This window comes from Mustela nigripes, chromosome 4, assembly GCF_022355385.1.
Source record: "Mustela nigripes isolate SB6536 chromosome 4, MUSNIG.SB6536, whole genome shotgun sequence".
Classification (NCBI taxonomy): Eukaryota; Metazoa; Chordata; class Mammalia; order Carnivora; family Mustelidae; genus Mustela; species Mustela nigripes.
The window spans coordinates 113,190,739-113,198,906 of NC_081560.1; the positions used below are offsets into that span (position 1 = coordinate 113,190,739).

Genomic DNA, 8,168 nt, shown 5'->3' on the forward strand with positions numbered 1-8,168 from the left:
CTGATATCATGGCCTGAGCCGAAAGCAAGAGTCGGACACTCAACAAACTCAGCTACCCAGGTGCCCTTAGAAGATGCTTTTACTAACCAACCTGGAACAACTTGAGCAACAAAAGGAACAAGGTATCATTGTATGATAATCAAAATATAAAATAACTAGCCATGAATTCATGCTGATATAAATGGATTAGTAAATAGGAGAGAACAAAAAAATCTCCTATGCAGAATTCCTGATAATTTATGTACATAATTATGTAGCTACCCCAACAGGAAGGAGGTATAGTGTAAGTGGTATAGTGTAATTGCCCACTTCCTTCCAAGAAGTACAGTATGAAGAGAGAGAAAACAAAGTAATAAGTCATGTCCAGAGCACTAACCCTTGATAGGATAAGACCAAATCACATTTTATCTCTGTGGTCTTCCTCCAAGAAACCCATAACCTCAGTCTAATCATGAAAACAACAGCAGACAATTCCCAATTGAGGGACATTCTACAAAACACCTAACTCTACTACTCAAAACTGCCCAGGTTATCAAAAACAAGGGAAGTCTGAGAAATTGTCACAGCCAAGAGAAGCCTAAAGAAATGACTAAGTGAAATGTGGTATTCTGAAACAGAATACCTGCATGGGGGAGAAAACTCCAGGGTCAACTATCAAAAGACAAATCACATCCCATAAAATAATAGTTGGCAACCCATAAAATGGTCAAGTGTATCCCTAATATATAAAGCGCTAGACTGAAGAAGAAGAAAAACAAACAAACAAACAAAAAAAAAGCCACAAACCTAAGAGCAAAATGGGCAAAAAATATGAACAGAGGGTTCACAGAAATGTAAATACATCTTTCAGATACATGAAAAAATACTTAACCTCACTCATAGTTAAGAAACTTGCAGATATAAACTTCATAAAATTCCATGTTTCTCTTTCCACTGCCAAAATTCCAGAAGTTGAACCACGTGTTCTTTGGGGGAAGCTGTGGACAAACAAGAACCCATGCGGTGTTGATGGGAGTGACACAAAATGATACCAAAATCCTGAATGATCGAGTTATCAATTATATGCACCCTTTGACCTGGCAGTGCACTTCTAGTAATTTATCGGTTAGAAAAAACCTATATGTACAAGGTCATTCACTAGAACATGGTTTGTAATAGCAAAAGGTTTGAAATAGTGCATAACTGATAATAAACAGTTTAACTATGGAACGTCCATGCTTGAATTACTGTGCAGCTATAACAAAGAAACAATCCATGTTCTGTTTAGATGCAGATGTCTGGGACAGGCTTTTAAGAAGTGACAAAAAAGAAAGAACAGAAAATCAATTATAGACTCCTTACTCGAAGTGTGGCTCCCTAAGCAGCAGAGTCCGCTTCACCTGGGAGCTTTTTAGAAATGCAAAACCCAGGGCCCCCACCAGATCCACTAAATCAGCATCTGCATTTTAACAGGATGCCAGCGGTGTACACCTGCATCTAAGTTTGGAAAGCCCTAAAGATGATGGATTTCCTTCTAAATAAAAGTAGGGGGCATACAAGAGTATTTTTTAACTGAAGAAAGAAGCACTGGTAGGACAAACAAGACAGACAGATATCTACAACAGGATGTCTGGGACTGTCCCGATATAGCCAGTTGTCCCATTATAACTTTATGGAACCTCTTTCATTCTCAGTGGAAGTGTCTCAGTTGAGATGAAAAATGTCACCCTTCCTAGAGGGAACATCACTTAACCTTTTAACCATGTTATTACTAATTAAAAAGTATTTTATTAAAAAGAGAGAGAGAGAGAGAAGACCAGTCAGGAAAAAACACAGACTGAAGAAAAGCAGTGAGCCAAGGATGGTTGGGCAACAAACCCAAGGAGAGTCAACGTCTGGGGCAAAAGGGAAAGAGAACTTTGTGAGCAACAGTAAGGGGATGTATCAGAGTTAAGAAAGGAAAGCTAGCAGGCAGGTGTCAGAGATAACAGAGACTGAGGATTATGCTGCAAGACGGTCAAGTAAGACAAAACCAAAAACTGGATTTAACTACAATTTGGTAGCCTTTTCCAGAGCTGACTCACGAGAATGTTGAAGAAGCAAGAATGCATTCATGAAGTTGAAATATGAATGAGAAAAGCAGAAACTAAAGCCAGAACAGTTGGCTATTCAAGCTAGAGATGTGAACAAGCTGACACAAACCCTTAGGGAGAGTCATCTGGAGGACGCGTGGTCCCTCCATTCCACCAGATCTTCGAAGTCATATTCCTGGATCAAGCAGGACCATGAGAGAGCTGTCTACTCAAACCTCATTGTTCGGTCCCCTGAAAAGCATCCATACACTTCTAGCACAGTGCTGTGTCTATCAGAAATGATTATAGGCAATTTCAGTGTTGTTATTAGAAAAATCAAAGGAAGTTTTACAACTTGCAAAACTCTGTGAAATTAAGAGTCTTGCTTCTCATTCTACCAAATGTTCTTTGAATTTGCTTGATAGACTTGATATACTTCCCTTCAAGTAATTCTTGCCTATTTCTGTCTTTTTAGGTTATTTTAAGATTTTTATTCATTGGACAGACAGAGATCACAAGTAGGCAGAGAGGCAGGCACAGAGAGAGAGGGAAGCAGGCTCCCTGCTGAGCAGAGAGCTTGATGTGGGGCTCGATCCCAAGGACCCTGTGATCATGACCTGAGCCAAAGGCTTTCACCCACTGAGCCACTCAGGAGCCCCTCTATTTTTTTGTTTTAAAAATATGAATCCTTTCAAATTTTAGAAAACTCATTTTAAAACAAAGTGGAAATAAACAAACAAAAAGCTCACCTGGTATGTGTTCATTTTTTGCTCTTAGTGGAGGAGGGAGAGCTGAGGAAGAAGGAAGGAAGAAGGAAGTTAGAAGAGACTTGGCCTGCCTTGTAGTTCCTGGATTTACCTGCCTACACAGCTCCACATACAAGATACTTACGTGTCCATGTGTGGCTCTGATAGATGTTGAGTTTAGACATGATACTTTTCACTGAGTGAATGTAAACATTTGTTTCTTATTGATTTATTACCAATTTAGGTTTTGTGACACAGGAAAATTAAAAACATGAGATGAGTTTAACATTTAACAGTAACCCAAAGGAGAAAACACTCTGGCTTTTTCAGAACTGATGTGGGAAAAATTAAAAATTAAAAATCTCAAGCCACATTGTTAATCTGTTTTCCTGTGAACACTATTAATCCCCTGAGGTCAGAAAATCCAAGAAACCTCTGGAAAAAAGAGATGGGGTGTTGAAGGCAAGATAAAAAATAAATGTCTAATGTTTGTTTCTTACAACTTTCAAAAGGTCTTTTAATAAGAAACTATCTTTGACTCAATTAATAGTGACAAAATGAGCCCTGGCCTGGGAATTTGCACACCTGGCCTTTTTTTAAAAAATATTTTATTTCTTTATTTGACAGAGAGAGAGATCACAGGTAGGCAGAGAGGCAGGCAGAGAGAGAGAGAGGAGGAAGCAGGCTCCCTGCTGAGCAGAGAGGCCGATGCGGGACTCGATCCCAGGACCCTGAGATCGTGACCTGAGCTGAAGGCAGAGGCTTAACCCACTGAGCCACCCAGGCGCCCCTGCACACCTGACTTTTAACCATGGTTCTACCACCAACAAACTGCATGATCTTTGTCAGTCACCTTCTCAGACTCAATTTTTTTTTTCATTTTTCAAATTAGGCCAAAACAGAAAACCTCTTTCCTGCACTACCATCCTGTAGGTCTATAAGGCCAGGAGGAGAGCAAGAACCTCTGCATCTTTCTAGATGCCAACAACAATGGCAGATGGGGAATGGAAAATGAGGGGAGGAGCAGGTGTTCAAGGAGGGGTGATGACAGAATTTCCTTCGTTATGGCTGGTGAGCCTTTCATTCCGATCATGCCCTCACAGACTCTCCAAAGGGGTGACATTTCCTGTGTAGCCTGCGTGCCTACCCCTCTCAGCTCCAGCTCACCTCACTCTTCTTATTTTGTCCCAGACCTTACACTGTCACACAGCCTTCGATGCCTTCAGGATACTGTCATGCTTATACATAACAAATAACAAATGAATACATAATAAATAATAACTGGGGACATGGGGAATGTCAGAGCCAGGAAAGGGCCTTGGTGGCTAGCTAGTACAGCCTCTTCCCTCTTCCATTGCCCAAATGAGTTAACTGAGCAATGAAGGCCCTAGAGAATTGTCAAGGCTCCAGCCACACGTTATTACATACATAACAAATACAATAGCAGCTAACAAAATGTGAGTGCTCAGAATAATCATGTCGACTATTCAGGGCTCAGGAAATGCTTCCTGAGACCTTTTGACTTGGAGGGCTCAGGCAGAGTCAAACGTGCCATGGTTTCACGTGCTTTTGAAGGAATGTTGGGTCCCATTTTGATACATCCTAGATGTCTAGCATTGCCGTCCTTGAGGCCCAAGTTTTCCCCGAGGTGCAGAATGGTGCTTGGGGCCCCAGTTCCTCTGGCGTGGTGTCTGGGTGCTCCCGAGTCGGAGCTCAGATGAGGGACAGCCTCTCCTCGCTACACCCCTTGCTGCTGCCAAACACACAGGCTGAGCGGGGCCCATTTTCTGGGGCTGCTGCCAGTGTTGAGCCCAGCATTGGGCACGGTCCTGTGCGTGAAAGCGACAGGGGCGGTTCCGGGGCAGCACCCTCGGGGAGTGCTGCCCCTTGAGTCGATCCCAGGGTGCTTTCCAAGGAACATGAGTCCTGAGTTGGCTATCTCTGGAAGGAAGTGTTCTTTTGAAGAGGAAAAGTTGGTTTCAAGAACCCACCTTTGTGGACGTTCACATCTAACTCTGGTGGCCTTTCCAAATGTGTTGCTTACCTAAGCTAGACAACTTGAGGTCACCCTCAGAAACATGGCCACATTAGCTCGTGGGTGGGCAGTCCCCTTGCTCCTTATTCTGCGGGCATAACACCGGGACCCCATGGGCTCAGGGTTCATTCAGCAACTGGACCATGCGATTGATTCCCCCACAGCTGTGGAACTCAACGAGCACCTTGACCAGCTGGATGGGGCTGGGATGAGAAACTCTTTCCCTCAAAGCCAGAGAACCCACACCACTCCACAGTGTTCTCTGTGGACTTATGGGGACAATGAAGGACTCCGCTCTCCACCTGGAGTGGAGAGTGCACTTGGAGTGCCCTTATCTCCCGGACAAGTTTTCTCCCACTCACCAGCGACTCCTACTAATGAGGACCTTCCGGTGGGACCTCCAATCAAAAGGTCTCGGGACTCTGCTACCAGGGGTAGCCTGGAGTTCAGAAGTTTTATGTAAGGCAGGGACTTGCAGAACCTTCTCCATATGTGCCAAGAAGTAATTTTCCCCCGCAGCCAACTCTAGACATTCTGGTTAAGGGTATATCTCTAAGTTAATTGACAATAAGAGGCTATCTTTTCCTCTGGAAGAAAGACAGAAGCCGGCAAGAAAGACACCCAGGTCAAGGCCTGAACCTCAACCCAAGGGAGAGGTTCATAACCAAGACAACTTACCACTGCGATGCATGTGCACCAGGGAGATGACAGCGGTCACACTCCTGGATGTGCTGCACTTCCATTTGCACTGAAGAGACAGAGGCCAGACGCTTTGGATGCTGCCCAGGAGGCCACGTCCCCTGAGCCTCGAAGCACCACCTGTAAAAACAAGGAGAGCATTCAGTCGAGGTCTCAGGACCCACACGTGGGGAGACACGGAGTCACCCAGGACCGAAAGTAGGCCTATCCCTCCCAGTAGGGAGTGAAGGCTCAAGGAGGCCCAAACCAGAGGGCCTGCCATCTGTCAAAGTCTTAGCATAGCTGCTGGAAGACCTTCCCCTAATACATGCTTAGAGATTAGGCTGCCAGGAGTTCCATGGGGCTGAAATGGGCCTCTGGTCTTTCCTTGCTAAGACGTGCCTCTTGTGGACACTGGAACTCAACAAGAAAAAAAAAAAAAACAACAACAATAACAACTATCTTCCCCTTCCCCAACACCCTTCCACTTCAGGGTCGTGTCTATGGCAGACTTCACGCTGTGCACATTTTGCCCTGATAAACGCCAACCCTCCAATAAAGCACAGAGCATGGAGCCAGGCTTGGGCACCCCGGTGACCTGGCTGGCTGCCGTGGCTGCCTGGCCCTGCCTGCCTCCCTCCCTTCTTCCCTAGCTCCAGTCCTTTCTATAAGCATCTGCCTGGGCCCTGGGACTCTGACTCTGCCCCAGGTGCCCCAGGCCCTGGGTGCAGGCTGTCAAAAGGCAGTTGAGGGGCCGTAGACTCCAGTTGGCCGGCCCTGTGCTCCTCTCAACCCAACCACCGTGGTGACCAACGTGGGCCCAGGTGCCAGATCCAACTGCGGAGCCCACCTTCCTGCTCAAACACAGGGGGTTCCTCAGAAGCAAGGCACATTGGCCCCAAATAAGCTGCCCCTAGGCCCCCACCCCACTGGCCTGAATATCCCTTGGGGACAGAAGTCCCAGACACCAATACAATCTCCACTCCAGGCAGCGCATTTCACTCCTCACGTCTTGCACAGGTTGTCTGATGAGTCCAGAAAAACCCGCCTACGGTCTGGCCTGCGTGCTACTGTGATGTTAGGAACCCTTCACCTCCCCAGAGTTTGAAAGCTCACCTGACCCATTTCGGAGGGCTGTCCCAGCGACCACGCCCACTTCTCCTGCCAACCTGGGACTCTGCCTGCAGAGGAAATGCCCATCATGGCTGGCCAGAGGCATGACACTCTAACTGCCCCAGCTGAACAGAGCAGGAGACCCAGCAGAGGAGGGGAGAAGGGGCAGGCCCTTGGCTCAGAGACGAGCCCACATGGTGCTCCATGGGACGTGACATCCCTCTGGGAGCTGTCAAAGAAGGGGCAGCTTGGACAACAAACTCAGGGGCTTCATCGTATCACAAAGGGCTATAAACAGTGAGCCACGGGGCTTTCTCAGACCTGAGAAGGGGCTGTGACCAGCAAGTCAGGCTGACGTGGATATCGGGTTGCTACGGGCCCTCCTGGCACCATGGGCCACCGAGCACAGACTTCATGGCAGAGGCCAAGGTCCGCACATGCCTGGATTCCCCAGGAAGCCTTCCCTGCCTCTCTCCGGCAGCACATCCTGGGAAGCAGGAGGATGCCTCCAGGGGTGATAATCCCTCAGTTCTGAGGGCAAGACTGGAAGCATCTCTCTGTCTGTTGGGTTGGCCCAGCCCTCCACAGATCTCCTTGTTCCCCGCAGGGACCTGAAACCCACAGTCTCCCCTTCCCACGGTTCCCCAGAACCAGGCTCCTCAACAGGGGCACGCTGCCCGGCCCCTGAGAGAGGCAGGCCAGGACTCCCAGAGGGCAGGGGCACCTGGAGCACACTGGTCTCCCTCACAAACACCTCCACGGTGTCCTAGATGGGCTCAGGCCAATGCTCTTGGAGGCCGCCAGGATGACCCCAAAGGGCCGGTATTTCTTCACACCTACAGATGGAAAGAGACAGGGATCAAGGGGTCAGGAACCACCCCCTCTCTTGGAACCACACTGAGCTTCTGCAGGCAAAGCCCCGGGCATCCCCAGAGGGTGTGTGTGGAGCGGCGTCCTCCTCCTTCCCTGACCAGGGACTTTCATCCACCCAACACAACAGCAGACCCACCCAGCCCCTCTGCGCTGAGGGTCAAGGGGGACAGCAGGCTTTCTTCCAGAGGAAGAACACAGGTGCCAGAACACAACGGCATGGGTCTTGCCATTCCTCTAGAATCTCTCTGTGAGAACAGATGGGGAAACACCCCAGCATTGGAGCAAGAAATGCAGTTTGGACTCTTGAGTATTTTAAATTGTCCTTGTCCAGTGGCTTCTACCTTGCATTTCTCCTGGCAGTATTACTGAAAATGTCAAAATCAGTGTTCCTCCAAGAATGCAAGTCAGCCATCAGGACTACCCAGACATGAGACCCTAAGTCCCATCGAGATGGGTCATCCTCAAGCCTTCTTCTTAGTGGGATGCAATCTGAAGACTCAACTAGCTTGGATGATCCAGGAACTAGGAAACTGCCACCTTCCAGGGGCAGAAGGGACCTGAAGCAGGATGCCAGCCACCCAGACAGTGAGAAGGGATGGTAGGAAATAACACTCAGATCATTGCTGTTTTCCTGGTAAAAGGATGGCAGAAAAGAGATGGATGAGAATTCTC

General features: G+C 47.6%; 1 long non-coding RNA gene across 1 annotated transcript; it reads right to left on the bottom strand.

Annotated features, from left to right (window-relative positions):
• Positions 1 to 2,800: 2,800 nt before the first annotated feature.
• On the bottom strand, positions 2,801 to 7,407 carry LOC132015169 (uncharacterized). The gene is made up of 4 exons (XR_009403573.1): positions 7,348 to 7,407; positions 6,627 to 6,691; positions 5,511 to 5,651; positions 2,801 to 2,842 (listed from the first exon to the last, which is right to left on the bottom strand). It is a non-coding gene; the product is annotated as an uncharacterized LOC132015169 (long non-coding RNA).
• Positions 7,408 to 8,168: the final 761 nt, after the last annotated feature.